The sequence below is a fragment of the Equus caballus genome, chromosome 3 (assembly GCF_041296265.1).
Source record: "Equus caballus isolate H_3958 breed thoroughbred chromosome 3, TB-T2T, whole genome shotgun sequence".
Taxonomy (NCBI): Eukaryota; Metazoa; Chordata; class Mammalia; order Perissodactyla; family Equidae; genus Equus; species Equus caballus.
This window is the reverse complement of record NC_091686.1, coordinates 67,610,009-67,624,389: the sequence shown is the minus strand read 5'-3', so window position 1 is coordinate 67,624,389 and position 14,381 is coordinate 67,610,009.

The following is a 14,381-nucleotide window of genomic DNA, read 5'->3' as shown; positions in this document are numbered from 1 at the left end:
CCACCTCCCCAGACTGTGTTTTAGAATTTGCTTATATCAAATAAATAAAACCATTGCTCTGGAAAGATTTAACTTCAGAAGTAAGGGGACATGGTAGCTAAAACTAAACAGACATCTGTACCATGTTAAGTTTCATAAAGACAGAGATTTTTCTTGCTGCTTTTTCACCACTGAAGACCCAGCACCTAGACATTCTATATTTGCAGAAGCAAAGTAACTAAGCACTTTTGACAGCATTTACATGATTTCTCAGTTTTTACAGTGTGATCTATTCTGAATCATTCTTAACTCTTTGATAAATTTGGGATGGAAAGGAATGGAATGCGTCCTCATGCCCCGGCATTGAAGGGCTGCACTAATGCTTGGCACAATGGGAGCTATGAAAACGCTAGGGGACTAGGGACTGATTTCATGCAAGGGCACCGCTCTGCTAGGTACTCTTGAAACTCTGATGTGATGATTTTGAAGACCATGGAAAATGTCTTAATTTTAAGAAACAAGTTGCTGCAAATAAAAGATCTAATTTTTTGGCTAACCCTTGACATTAATTTCCTTTCTTTTAAAATGATTCACACTACTATTTTGAATAGCTTTCTATATAAAGACTAATATTTGGAGTTTTTAAAATTAATATTGAACCTCCATATGGCACTTTTTCTTCTATTTGATTTTGCAGAATCTTCTGTGACACCATAATGCTATTTATAGGAGGTAAGCTATGATCTTATCAACAAAGAACTCACCTTCAGAAAGAATTAATAGCAACATATGACTATTTCACAGAGATGTCTTATATTTAAAAAAATTTTAATACTAAGAAAAGAAAAGAGCAAGTATGGAAACCACATGATAAAAACACAATATTATTTGTTATAGAACAAGATCTTAGGAGGGTCTAGGATCCACCATGGGGTCTTCAAAACAGACAGGTAATGATAGCTGTCTAAGCCTTCGTCAACAGAATGCTGAGTAAAAATACATGGATTACCTGGTTCAATGTTAATAGACGATATTTAAAATCAACTGTGACTCCCAATGGAATATAATATAAATTATAAATGGATATAGGTATATATTGTGATCCATAGGTCTATAAAATTCAATTAATATTCAGATATATAAATATATGTGTTATAGAACAAGATCTGATTTTTAGCACTGCAATGCCTACGTCAATTCAAATATTACACTTATCTTAGAGGTATGAAGATGGCCCCTAAGTAATTCAAAATCTAATTCAAATCTTATGAATTAAGCATAGTAGACACAATGCCTAGGGCCCATGATAACTTTAAGGGGCCGCGAAAATGTTTCAATTTCTTTTAAAATTAAAATATAAAAACGAAGCTTTAGAGTCAAAGAGAGTATTATTTTTTATCACAACAGAAAAAGATAAAATTTGGGGGGCCCACAAAAATCTGATAAATGTTGCCTAAAACAGAAAGAAAAGTTTGAAGTATTTAAAGTTACATCAACAATAATTTTTAGTATGGATGGGAGAGCCCCCAGAAGGTAGACGTGTCTAGGGTCTATGAAAGTCATTTGCAGCCCTGTCATATTAAATGAATGCAAACAGAGTTTTTGCTGGAATAAAAATAATGTTCTCAAAGCATTTTGGAGAGCCTTGATTTCTGAGGATCACAATTAGAAGAAAGAAAACTCTACTGATCAGAAAGATGTGCCTACCTTTACACGGTGTTACAGAAAGCATGAAACTGCCAAGAGAGCAATAGAGAAATGATCAGCTTGGAAGTTATGTTTACACTGGATCCTTGCTTTCCAGGCTCCTACAGCCCCTAGACACTGGTGTGCTTAGCTGTCTCTGAGGACTTGTGTTCACTGGAGTGCTCCTGGGGCCTTTTATATTATTTGCAACACTAAATGTGTGGGCCTTCATCCTTGCACTTAACGTTACTGGAAATTACACAAAGTCTGATATGTCCCCCTGTACTTTGAAACTAACTCTGAGAGAAACAAACACTCCTAGGTCTTCTAACACATTTTCAGCATGCTTAGCTTTTAACCTGACTTAGTTTAATAACTACTTTGTTTAAGGTACATGTCTTATTCTGTTTGGGCTACTATAACAAAAACACCGTTGACTGGGGGGCTTAAACAACAAACATTTATTTCTCAGAGTTCTGGAGGCTGGGAAATCCAAGACCAAGGCACCAGCAGACTTGGTATCTGATCAGGACCCACTTCCTGGTTATAGATGGCCTTCTTGTTGTGTCTTCACATGGCAGAGGAAATTAGAGACCTCTCTGGGGTCTCTTTTATAAGGGCACTAATCTCATTCATGAGAGCTCCACCATCATGACCTTCAGATGGATAGTTGGATAGATAGATGGATAGATGGATGGATGGATGGATGCATGGATGCATGGATGCATGGATGCATGGAGAAAAAGAGAGAAAAGTATTTCAGGATCCAAATCTAGGATCGTGTGTTGTATTTAGTTGTCATATATTTTTAGTTTCCTTTATTCTGGGACAGAATTTCCTCAGTTTGGATTTGTCTGATGTTTCTTCGTGATTACATTCGTTTTGGGCAGCAATATCTGAGGGTGCTTCATATAAGGATATATTCCTATTTCCATATGCACAAATAATAGTTAAAAGGATTTTGCACCCCAGAAGATAGGACATTAAAGTATCAATTTATGTCCTAGAAAAAATGACTTGCTAAATGAAACTCTCTTGCTCTGTTCCCTCTGCTCTTCATCTTATTTTGAAGAATAGTTTCAGTTTCTGGTATAATGAACACCGCCCAAGAGACTTTATAGTAGTCACAATTGTAAAGACTTTATTCCCATCTAGCACATTTCCTCTTTTCTGGAGCTCAATGCCACAGTGAGCAGCTGCTCACAGAAGGCAGGGTGTGGAGGAGGGAGGGGTGAAATCTGTAATAAAGGGCTCACTAGCAAAGCAAGGCAAATGTTCTAAGTATTTGCTTCTTCACGTTTTTAACTTCTATGTTTTTTCTGAACTTGATCATTTGTTCAATAATTTAATAATGTCATTTAATAAAATCAGTTATTAACTATTTAGTAAATATATTTTCAGCATGTTATATGCCAGACATTTTGATAGGTGCTGTGAATACAACAGTGAATAAGAGACCATTTCTTCTTTTATAGACCTTGAAATCTAGTGAGAGTATGGACAGGCAAGTAAAATGCAATGGGTGAAGTGTTACAATACAAATAGGTGCAGAGGCCACGGGAGCACATGAACAGGACCTTTCAACCATCTGGGGGAGTTGATTTATGAACTGAGCTCTAGGTCTGAGCTTGAAGTTCTTAAGGCAAGGGTGGCATGGAGAGGAGAAAAGATGTTGCTCAAGAGGAAAGCGCACTCACACCCCCAAGTGCTCTCCTCCAGAAACGCTGGGCCTGCTCATAGAGCTAGCTCTGATAGGAGAAGGTACTGAGTGGAATTTCAGGCCACTTACTGACTCTTCTTGGCAAAAAATGACCCTCAAATTTGAACCTTTGAACACTCAGTGAAGCTGTTGATATTACTCCTAGGTGCTTTGGCAAATATATGGTATTGCCTATTTTTTAACATCAGTGTAACTATTATTATTAATATAATTTTGAGTATTATGGTTCATTTTCCAAGGGTTCAGAAAAGAATAAGCAGCTGTGAAGGCAGTTAATGACTGGGTATTTTACTACAATTTCCTGTTCCAGCACATTCGAATTCTCAACACATACAAGCAACCAGGGCATCGAATGCTATGAGTCAGGGGAGCAGAGCCTAGGGCTGGACGGGAACTGGGCAGACCTGGGGTAGCCATTCATGGGTCTGACTTCAGTAGGGCAACATCTATCCAAGAAATCAGACTCAGAGACTTCTGCTTTCCTGTGTACACGTTCCCCTTGTAGTCAGCTCAGCAGTCAGAGCTAAACCAACGGAGAGAAAGGAGAACGCAACTTAATTTCTCTCCTACCTCGGTTCCTATCTCGTGTTTACACCCCTCACTTACTATATATCCAACCTGGGTGCCATAGCCTATAATGCTTGCTTTGTAGAAACTTCTAGAACAGGTTAAGTTAGAGAGGCTTCTGTAGGAATCATAACTCTGTTTCTTTTTATGGAATCATTCTTAGTTCTCATACACCAGAGTATATCTCCTTAACAGCTTTGAAATCTGTCTCCACTCTTCCTTCCATCCTTGTTTTCTGAACATTTGTCATAGTTCTGCATTACTAATATGATTCATTTTGAGTATAGAAAAATATAAAAAAGAAAATAAAAACTATCTGTCATCTCACTATCCAGGGATTATGGCTGTTAACGTTTTGATATATTCCATTTCAATCTTGTGTGTTATGTGTGTACTATAATTTTATCTCCTGGTTGTTTCACCTCCTATTGTGTTGTCAGCATTTCTTAACATCAGTCAGCACTTGTGTGTCATGATTGCCCTGTCAGCATTTCTACTTCTACTTCCACTTGTATCTATGAAGTATTCCAACATGTAACTTTATCTAGCCTTTTTTTAAAAAAATTCTTAGTGAATTTCTTCTCCCTTTCTAGCCCCACTGCATTGGACTAAGTCCTCCTTTCTCTGACCCAGATTACCACAGAAACCTCTAAGTGGTCGAACCTGAAGCTTTCCCCCTCCATGATTCACTCACTTCTCCCAAGTGAACTTTTTAAAACATGAATCTGATCATGTCTTTTCCCAGCTTTAATATTCAATGTCTACCCCCTTGCCGTGGTCTTCAGGATACATTTTACATTCTCTCCCTGATAAAAGTTTTTCTCTGCTTGGCCGCTTCTGGCTTCTCCAGATCTGTCTCTGCTCCTGCCCTCAGCTTTCATCTTTCAAATTCTAGTGCCTCTGAGTCCTTGCTCATACTATTCCCTCTGTCTGGAATACCCTTGCTCTTTCTTTGCATGGCAAAACCTATTCATCCTTTAAAATTCACCCCAAGTAGCAGCACTGCTTGGACACTTCCTGGAAGTTTGTTCCTTCAACCTCCACCTCACTATATGAGCTAAGTTCTCAAGGTCTGTCTTCCCTGGCTGTGAACCTTTCTATTGCCCACTACACACTTTTCTAAGTGACTTCTTGGTTTTTTCCCCTTAACAACAGGAGCTGAATTTGAGCTCCAATCACATCATACAGCATGAACACTCCAGAAAAATCTACTGAAAAGAGGAAATCTTTTGTAGTAATTCTGGCCCAGCAGCCAAGAGTTGCTGGGTCCGTGGCCAGCTTCCTTCTGTTGACTCCATTCGAATGTCGGCATGCCTCACTCATGACTCACGACTCGCTGATTTCTGGACAATGTCCTTTGTCGACATGGCTATGAAACCTTGTCTACTTGTGGAATTTCCCAAAGATTTTAGAATCTCCCTTCAAAATCCCTTTCCCTAAACATTTCTATCACTGATGCCTCCAGAGGAAAAGAGTAATAGGGTATCGTTACCCTGAGGATAAGTCAGCTATTGAAAAAAATCTCCAACATTAACTTTGCTTTTAGGAGCTACAAAAGAGGAAGCCAAATGAGAGTTAGTTTACAAATTTGATAAATTAAAATTTAGCCTGCAAATTTTAGTATAGCTGATGAGAGTGTAGTTTGGGTGGAGATCGAGAAAAACAGAAAAAAATCTATATGACTAATTCAAAATACCACTTCAGTGCCAAAGAAAGAAAAATCTCTTTGAGCCTAACCTAATGGAAGCTTTACATAAGATCACTCCAGTGATCTAGGTAGGATTTACCATTTTGACCATACAACAGAATCTTCTTATATTTGTCACTGTTACCAGTTACTAGGGTCACAGGTACTAACCTGAACATAAGGATGAATATATTTACATGCTTTAAACAATGATGCCACTCAGGTAGATAAGAACTTCACCTTAGCCACAGGTGGATCTATTGTGAAGCTAATTAACTTAAGCTCCAGGACCCCTCACTAATTCAGCCTTTTCTCAAGGATTGGGAGGGGCCCTAGCAAGGGTCATATATTTTTATAAAATTTGCTGAAGTCATATATTTTAACCAAATTGATTAGGACTGCTTGTTTTTCTCACTCCCACTTCCCTTCTTTGCAACTGTCCTTGTAGTGGGTGACGTTGATATAGCTGTGTTTTTGAGATCTGGCTAAGGGGAAGTTGAGTTGAGGATATCTAAATTCAATTTATATTTAGTGACATACATTTTACTGGTTCACAGTCATGTTATAACTGTTTTTACTAGCCATCCCCGTACGAGAATAGCCTCTAGGAATATTCCTCTGCTTACCATGCCTGATCACCCCGCCTCCTGATGCGGAGATCAGAATGGGGCTTCAAGTACACAACGCCACAATGAGGCAGATGTGGGAGAAACAAGGTTGAAATACACAGAGCCAGAAGCTAGTCCGGGGAAAATTCTCTCAATCATCAAAATGAAAATTTGCAAGCTGAGGATTCAGTTTACATCAACCCTAGACAAAACAAACCCTCTCATTCTGGGAATATACTCAATAATGCAGGCTGTACAATTATAAATGTTTCCTACAGTTTTTTTCCTATTTGACTCGAATCATGTTACATGAAATCTCTCCGAATTCCTGTGTTTGTAAAAGATGCAATTGTAGTAACATGACATATACTAAGTACTTCTGAGTATGAAATCACATGATTTACTCACCCAGGTATCTATACGAAAAACAAATTTTGATCAACCATACTAACAGAAAGAATAAACTACCGCTCTGTTCTTCGAATAGAAGATTATCTTAAAAATCATTGTTATACAGGGGCTGGCCGGGTGGTGCAGCAGTTAAGTGCACACGTTCTGCTTCTCAGGGGCCCGGGGTTTGCCGGTTCGGATCCTGGGTGCAGACATGGCACCGCTTGGAAAAGCCATGCTGTAGTAGGTGTCCCACATATAAAGTAGAGGAAGATGGGCATGGATGTTAGCTCAGGGCCAGTCTTCCTCAGCAAAAAGAGGAGGATTGGCAGTAGGTAGCTCAGGGCTAATCTTCCTCAAAAAAAAAAAAATGAAAAAGAAAAAAAGATCTTAAAATAAAAAATAAATCATTGTTATATGAAGAGGAGATCAAGAGCATGTAACCAAAACTGTAAAGTATCTTAGAGGGGTTTCAGGCAATTTTTTAATAAACACATACTATTTTTCTGGATTCTCTGCGGTATTTTTCAGCTTTATAAATTTGTAATTTGTTAAGATTTCTTTTCTTATCTAAAATAAATATTCATTTTTATACTGTAATTTGTATTCTTTCTTTTAGAGTGTCTCCATAATTGTATGAGCTTCAGGCCCTGCAAAGCCTGGATCTACCTAATTTATGACTTTTTTAAAGTTTCATGTGCACATTGTTCTGTTGCTATCTTCAACAGAGTGGCCCTTGTCCCCTCACGTGGAGTCACATGGCATTCAAGAGCAGCGCCTACAAAAGGTGGTCCTCCCTGGGTTGGAATCCACTGCTAGCTATGACTTACCCACTGCGTGACCTTGCTGCTCTTTCTCCATCTCCATTTCCTTACCTCTAAAACAAGGGTAAAGAAGGAACTCAGAAGAGAGGGGTGAGGGATAATTAAGGTACATTTTTGTAAACCATTTAGCCCGGTGTCTAACACAGAATATAGACTCAGTAAATCATAAGTATCATTATTAAGGCATCACAGAAATTCAATTATACTTTTCACGTGAATTATTCATCATTTTGGCAAGACTTAGATCTGCTTAAAGTAATATTCTAAATTCAATCTCAGATCCACTAACGGAATTGCTATTGTAGTCTCTTTTATATTAAAAAATAATCAGAATAACTAAATAGTAGTTTTATACTAGTTACATATTTGAAGAAGAAATTGTCCAGAGAATCTAATGTATAACATGGTGAGTACGGTTGATGACACCGGGTGGTATAACTGAAATTAGTTAAGAGAGTAGAATTTAAATGTTCGTACACACACATGAACACAAAAGGATAAATTCGTATGTGAGGTGATGTGTGTGTTAATTAACTAAATAGAAGGAATCTTTCACAATGTATAAATTTATCAAATCATCATGACACACTTTAAATATCTTACCATTTTATTTGCTAATTATACCTCAATAAAGCAGGGGGAAAAAGTCTTTATATTCATAATCCAATAAATTGCTTTAAAATGTTTTAAAAGAAAATACACAGTCCTCATATATATTTAAATACACTCAAATGTCTCCCCTGACTTTTTTTTTAAAAATTACCATCATTTCCTTGTTTCAGGGAAATGGTATTTTCATCAAACAGCGTGATAGTACCATTTACTGGGCAAGGGCATCTGCCTGGCCAGGCTGGAAGAGCACAGAAACAAAAAGTCTTGTTGCTCTAACTTAGAATGCCAGATCCCCCCACTTGCTGACTGCGTGACTGAGGACAACCTCTCTGAGTCTCAGTTAACTCACGCAAAAAGGGCTAATAATCCTTCCCATGAGGTTAGTGTAAGAATCAAAGAAATCAATCCGCAGAAAAAGCCAGCATAGTGCAGCACACTGCACTGAGCAGATACTCAATGTATATTTTAATTCCCACTCTCTTTGCAGCTTTGCTCAGCTATCATTCTTTATTGTGATCTCTGCTATTGTGACCCGTAAACATAGACATTAATATGTATATTAATAATCTCCTACATTTGTGAAACATTTTGGAGCTTTCATAATCATCTGTCATTGGTAACAGCGATGCTGACTGGCTTACCTGTGGTCACACAGCTAGTTAATTACAGAGCGGACACGGTGGGCCCCATTTGTCAGACTCTAGGTCCAGCAGATTACCCATTCTCCTCTCTCTCCCACAGAGCCTCTCCCGAAGCTTTCAGGATGGTACATCCAACAAGCAGCCCTTTTTAGAAAGCAAAAGTGTGCTGGGTCCACGAATTATTACTTTGGACTGGAAAATTTCAGACATACTTAAGACAGGATTCAAAATTTCAAGAGAAAATCATCTGTTTCCCTGCCCTGTTCCTTACTTTCTCAGAATGGCTCTTCATCCCAGTCCTGATGACTCATCTTCTTTCCTTCAGTTATCCTGCTTATCTTGAGGGCTGTGAAGCCACATGGGATATGGCCATGCATGAGAAAACGAACCCTGTCTGTTTTGTTCTCTCATTGTCCCAAGTTCCTATAATATTGCCTGGAATACAGTAGGTGCTTAACATATAATTGTTGAATGAGTGAATTCTACTTAACAAGAATGAGATTCTGACTTCTGACCTCACAGAGGAATCTCAGGCAGCTGTGAGTTGGCCCTTAGTCTGAATTCTTACAGCACTTAGGACAGTTTACCTGGACTTGCTGTCAGGTGTCAGGTAAGGTGTCAGGTGGCCTCCCACCTACACTGTAAACTATTCTGGGCCAAGGGCTGGACCTTGTCTCTTAGGGCAAGAGTACATAGCTCAATGCTCAACCCCAGCAGGTGCATAATAAGTAAATGTATAATTCCTCTTTGAGAAACTGATATTTTAACAAATTATAAAGACAATTTCACAGGTATATTTCCACCTAATGAAGTCAATTTGGCTTAAACCATAGTGATACGGGTAATATTTCTTTTTAAAAATCCAGAATGTCAATGTCTTAATCTAACCTGTATGTTGGCATCCTCTAACCAGAAGGCTCTTTCTGCTAACACCTGAATGATTAGAAGATTGGATGAAATTAAAGGCAAAGGAGGTAGAGAGTTTTGAGGGTTATGTCATCCAAGCCATGATGAGGCCTTTCAGAGACCAACTCCTTATGACCCATTCAGGGTCCCCCCTCCCACCATACCACCTTTGCTATTTTGATGCTTCTGGTAACTATATTTCAATCTGTAGATAGTATTTTGTTTTTAAAGATTTGCACCTGAGCTAACATCTGGTTGCCAATCTTCCTTTTTTTCCTTTTCCTTCTTATTCTCCCCAAAGCCCCCAAGTACGTAGTTGTATATTCTAGCTGTGGGTCCTGCTGGTTGTGCTATGTGGGGTGCCGCCTCAGTATGGCTTGATGAGTGGTGCCGTGTCTGCACCTAGGATCCGAACCAGGGAAACCCCAGGCTGCCAAAGCGGAGCGTGCAAACCCATATAGATAGTATTTTTAACAGAGGGGAATTTTACACAAAAAATATTTAGAGAAAACAGTGATCCAAACCCTAATCAAAAGAAATGCAAAAATAATTTTAAAAATGACATAAAATCAAAAGCTTTCCAATCTAGTTTGGGATAATGTTCTTCCGTGGCTTCACAGAGTTGCTCCTCCAATGACTTTCTTTTGCATGACTTCTGAGTCACCCACCCCTCCCTTCTTCTATGAATTTTGACACCACACTTTCAGAATCAGACAGCAAGATGTCCAATCCCAAATATGTTTTGGAAATTAGAAATTTTTTAAGTCAGAATGTCACAGAAAACAGAGAATGTGTATAACCAAGGTTGTAAAACAACATGCAGCCAGACATTTTCCAGGGCAAGTTACCTGACGATGGAGTGCGGCAAGTGGAGGTCTTAACTACATCCAAATCGCTCATGGTAAACATAGTCCTCCTCATTTTCACACTCTATTCTCCAGGGGAATGAGTCAACTGCCAACTCTTGAGAAATACCAACGAAAAAATCTTTTGATCAGGGAAAGGTAAAGCTATCAGATGTATTCAACATGGCGAAGAGTAGTTTGACAGAGCTATAGTGTCTCAGAAAGAGGATGTTAGGGAGAGGGGGCTCAAAAAGTTTAAAACAGGTCATTCAAGGAAGAGTACTGACTGGAATTGGGCAAAGTGGCTGACTGATAGTTCAGATTGGTGGACAAATGAGGTGAGGGTCTTGACATGAATTTTTATAAGCAACCTATTGTCTGATGCATGAGCTATTAGCCCACTTAAGCAGATTGTTGGCCCAGATAAACTAACTTACAAGAATTTCCTGATGCAAATAAGTTCTCTGTTGAATTATAGTTTCATTTCTCTAGGTAAGAATTTCCTGGAACATGGAGTTAAGTCATGCTAACACAAATAGTCTTGGTTCTTAAAAGAAAGCTCTAGAAAAATAAGGAACTCGTCTGAAGCTCCAACATCTAGTACAGTTCTGAGCGTAAGTAAGTAAACACAGAAATGTACCTGGTAGTCAAAAAATATTTGTTGAGTTAGATGAACATTATCTTGGCCCTAGTTATAATATTAAAAAAAAAAGGCATTGTTGCAGATTTGAAAATTCTTAGAAGTTAGAGTCAGGGATTTGAATTCTGGTCCTGCTTCTACCACTATTTCTCTGAACCTGTTTATTTACCAGATTAATGAGTAAATTAGACAAGATTATTTCTAAGGTCCCTCCAGGTCTAAAACAATTATCTCTTTCCACATTCACTTGGGAATATTTAAGCCACCCACAAATATGCACTCTAGGGCATACAGACTTCGGCTGTTGCTTAGACAAAGCAGTATGTTCTAGGATTGGAGCTGATTGGGAGAGCTAGTCATTGAGAATTCTCACTTGTCTTTTAACCGTAATTGGGACAACAGAATGCCTCACCAGCTCCAGAATATATAGGCAGTGGTGCCCATATTTATGATTCCCAGAGGAAGAAATCTTACATCTTCTAGCATTCCATTCCCAGAGCTTTGCTTGTGCAAAAAAAACAAAAAACAAAACTGGTTTCCTCTGATCACTCCAGTGAGAACAAACTCCTAAGAATCTTCTATGCATGAAAGTTGTCTGTGCATGAATAGTGAAGCACAAGAAAAATCAAGAATAAAAGAGGAAAACAGCTAAGGGACGAAAAATGTCCAAGGGATCCAAGCAGAGGACAGAGGAGCAGAGGACAGAGACTAAAGGAAAGGGGAGGAAATAAGGGAGCAAGTTTGTGCAGAGCTGAGTGAGATTGTACATAGTAGTGTGTTGGTAAAGCAACTCTCAAAAAAACCCCCAGATTTGTAGTATTTGCTGATTTCCATGGTGTAAACATGCTCAAATTTATGTTACCAAGAATTAATAACTGGCTAACAGAATTCCTGACAATTTTAATACTCAGCTCTTGCAATGGTGTGAGCTGGCTTAAGCACAGTGATGACCATAAGCAACACTGGGAAATACTCACTGACCAAGAATGAGTTCCTACAGGACCCTTGGGAGGATAACTCTCAGTTACAGCCTCACATCTGCGTTTTTCTTTTAATGAAGCTATGACTATGTTTTACTCTAGGGCATTGATGTGCATATCCTGTTTGTCAAGAGGAGATTTTGAACGGGGGCTCAAAAAAGTGAAGTGGTTTGACCCCTCAAATGCGAGGCACCTCCGTTCCCTGGTTTAGATGACAATTACTACTCCTTCAGTGAATTCTGGCCACTCTGGGACGGAGGAAGAGTGCGAAAAAGGAATAGAACATCAGGTTAGACCACCCTGTGTTCTCACCCTGCCCCTAGGCCTCTCTCATCCCAGCCCTGCATGTAAGGCCTTGGCCTTTTTGTGAAAGAAACACTCCTTGGCCCTAGCTTAGAGGAAATTTGAAAGAGCTAGGCTCTAAAGTAACCTAATATCATCCCTAGTCTAGGCCAAAGAAAATCAGAAAACACTTGGCACAAAGAAGTTGTCTTCAAGAAATTATTTTCCATGTTATATTTGCACAAATTTGTCATAGGCCTGCCATTTCAATAGAAAGGGAAAACAACATGACCTTGAGTCTGCTAGTATGCTGTTGCCTTTTGTGGCCAAAGTCAGACTGCTTCTCGTCTTGCTTCATTTCTGCTCGTCTTAGTGCACTCAAGGCTGGCAGATCTGAGGCTTGTTGTGTGCTCATGTTATGTAACAAAACTTCATTTTGCTGATATTTTGGTTTGTTGAGCTGTGAGCCTGACAAGTTGTTCGAAGCACAAAGCAGCATTTCCTGTGGCAATTTCAGGCAGAGAAAAGCTTTAGCAAATGTTAAGTACCAAAGGTTCACTTGGCAAGACTGTCTGACTTCACGTTCTTGCTCTAAGATCTGAATTCCTCTCTACTTAATACAGTGACATTGTTCCTATGAATTTAACATGAGGCGCAGCTGTCTGCGAACATATCCCAAGACACAGGATGACCAGTGCAGACTTCTGCCCTAACTGTGGAAGTCTCCCACCAGGAAATGACAATTGCTGTCCTGCTGTTAATTCATGAGCAACTTGACGTCTCTTGAGTAATAAGGGCAAGTTGAGAAATAAACTTCCTGCTGTTGAAATTCTTATACCTTGGAGTACTTCAATAAACAGAAGCAACTAACTGGCATTTTTTACTTAATAATGAAAGAGATTTGCTTAAAACTAGACCAAATGAATTAACTTAGAACAAGTGAGTTGAATCAGGTAGATTCTTAAACCACTAGAAAATAGACCTGTCTCCCATTGCACAAGTTTTCAAGGATACTTTGAGGAACCACTGAAGGCAAGATGATAATTCTTTGTTTTTCCCAATAATGGCATATTGTGTTATGTGATTAAGAATTGGTTATCGTTAAAATAATATTTTATTAATTGGCCAAAAAGTTATACTTGAAAGAAAAACATGCATCTTATCCCTTAATGTGGCTTTCCAATCTGAGGTCTTAACTATTAAAACTTACTATCTGCACTCCATTTTTCTTCCCTCCCAAGGACATTCTATTTCAAGTCACTAAGCACTGTTGCATTCCAAGCACTATAAAATGAACCCTTTGTATAGATAAAAACATAAATAGAAAATAAATAATTCTTGCTTACAAAAAGCAACAAGTCCTCTGAGAGGGTATCAAAATGAGCACAAATTTAAATGCATTATTGTAAAACTCAACTTTTTTCCAAAATTCATGTCCTCAGCCTTTAGGATGCCTTTCCAGAAATCCTTCCCCAAATGCATTCCCCAATATCTATGCACTCAGGCCCATCTCTAACAATTGTGAGTTCTTGAGGGAGAGTTCAAAGAGAGGCCCACATTCCTCTGCCTAAATATTTGAAACTTTCTAAACAAGCTAAAATGTTAGATAAAATTGTTACCACACAGAATCGGGGTTCTCTTGCCCAATGTGCAGAAAGAGCCAGTCATCACAGCATCAGCTTTGAGAAAAACAAAAGCTTTATTGCAGGATCCACCTGCAAGGAGACAGGAGGCAATGCTTTCAAATCTGTCTCCTCAATCCAGAGCTTGGGGAAAAATTGGGGGATGAAAGGCAGGGTGCTCTGAAGTATGGAGATAGATGATTGGAGGCAAGAAGAAATGAGAACTGATTATCTGTGCAAGAGCAAGACAAGCTTCGTGACTCTTCATAGGATGTATGTTCACAAAACGGTGGTGTTATCAGGGTCTGAGGGAGTTTCCAGCCCCTTGACTTCAAAAGGGTTGCTTGTTGGGCATTTGTGCAGGCCCAGTTGGTGGGTTGGTGGTCTCAGCT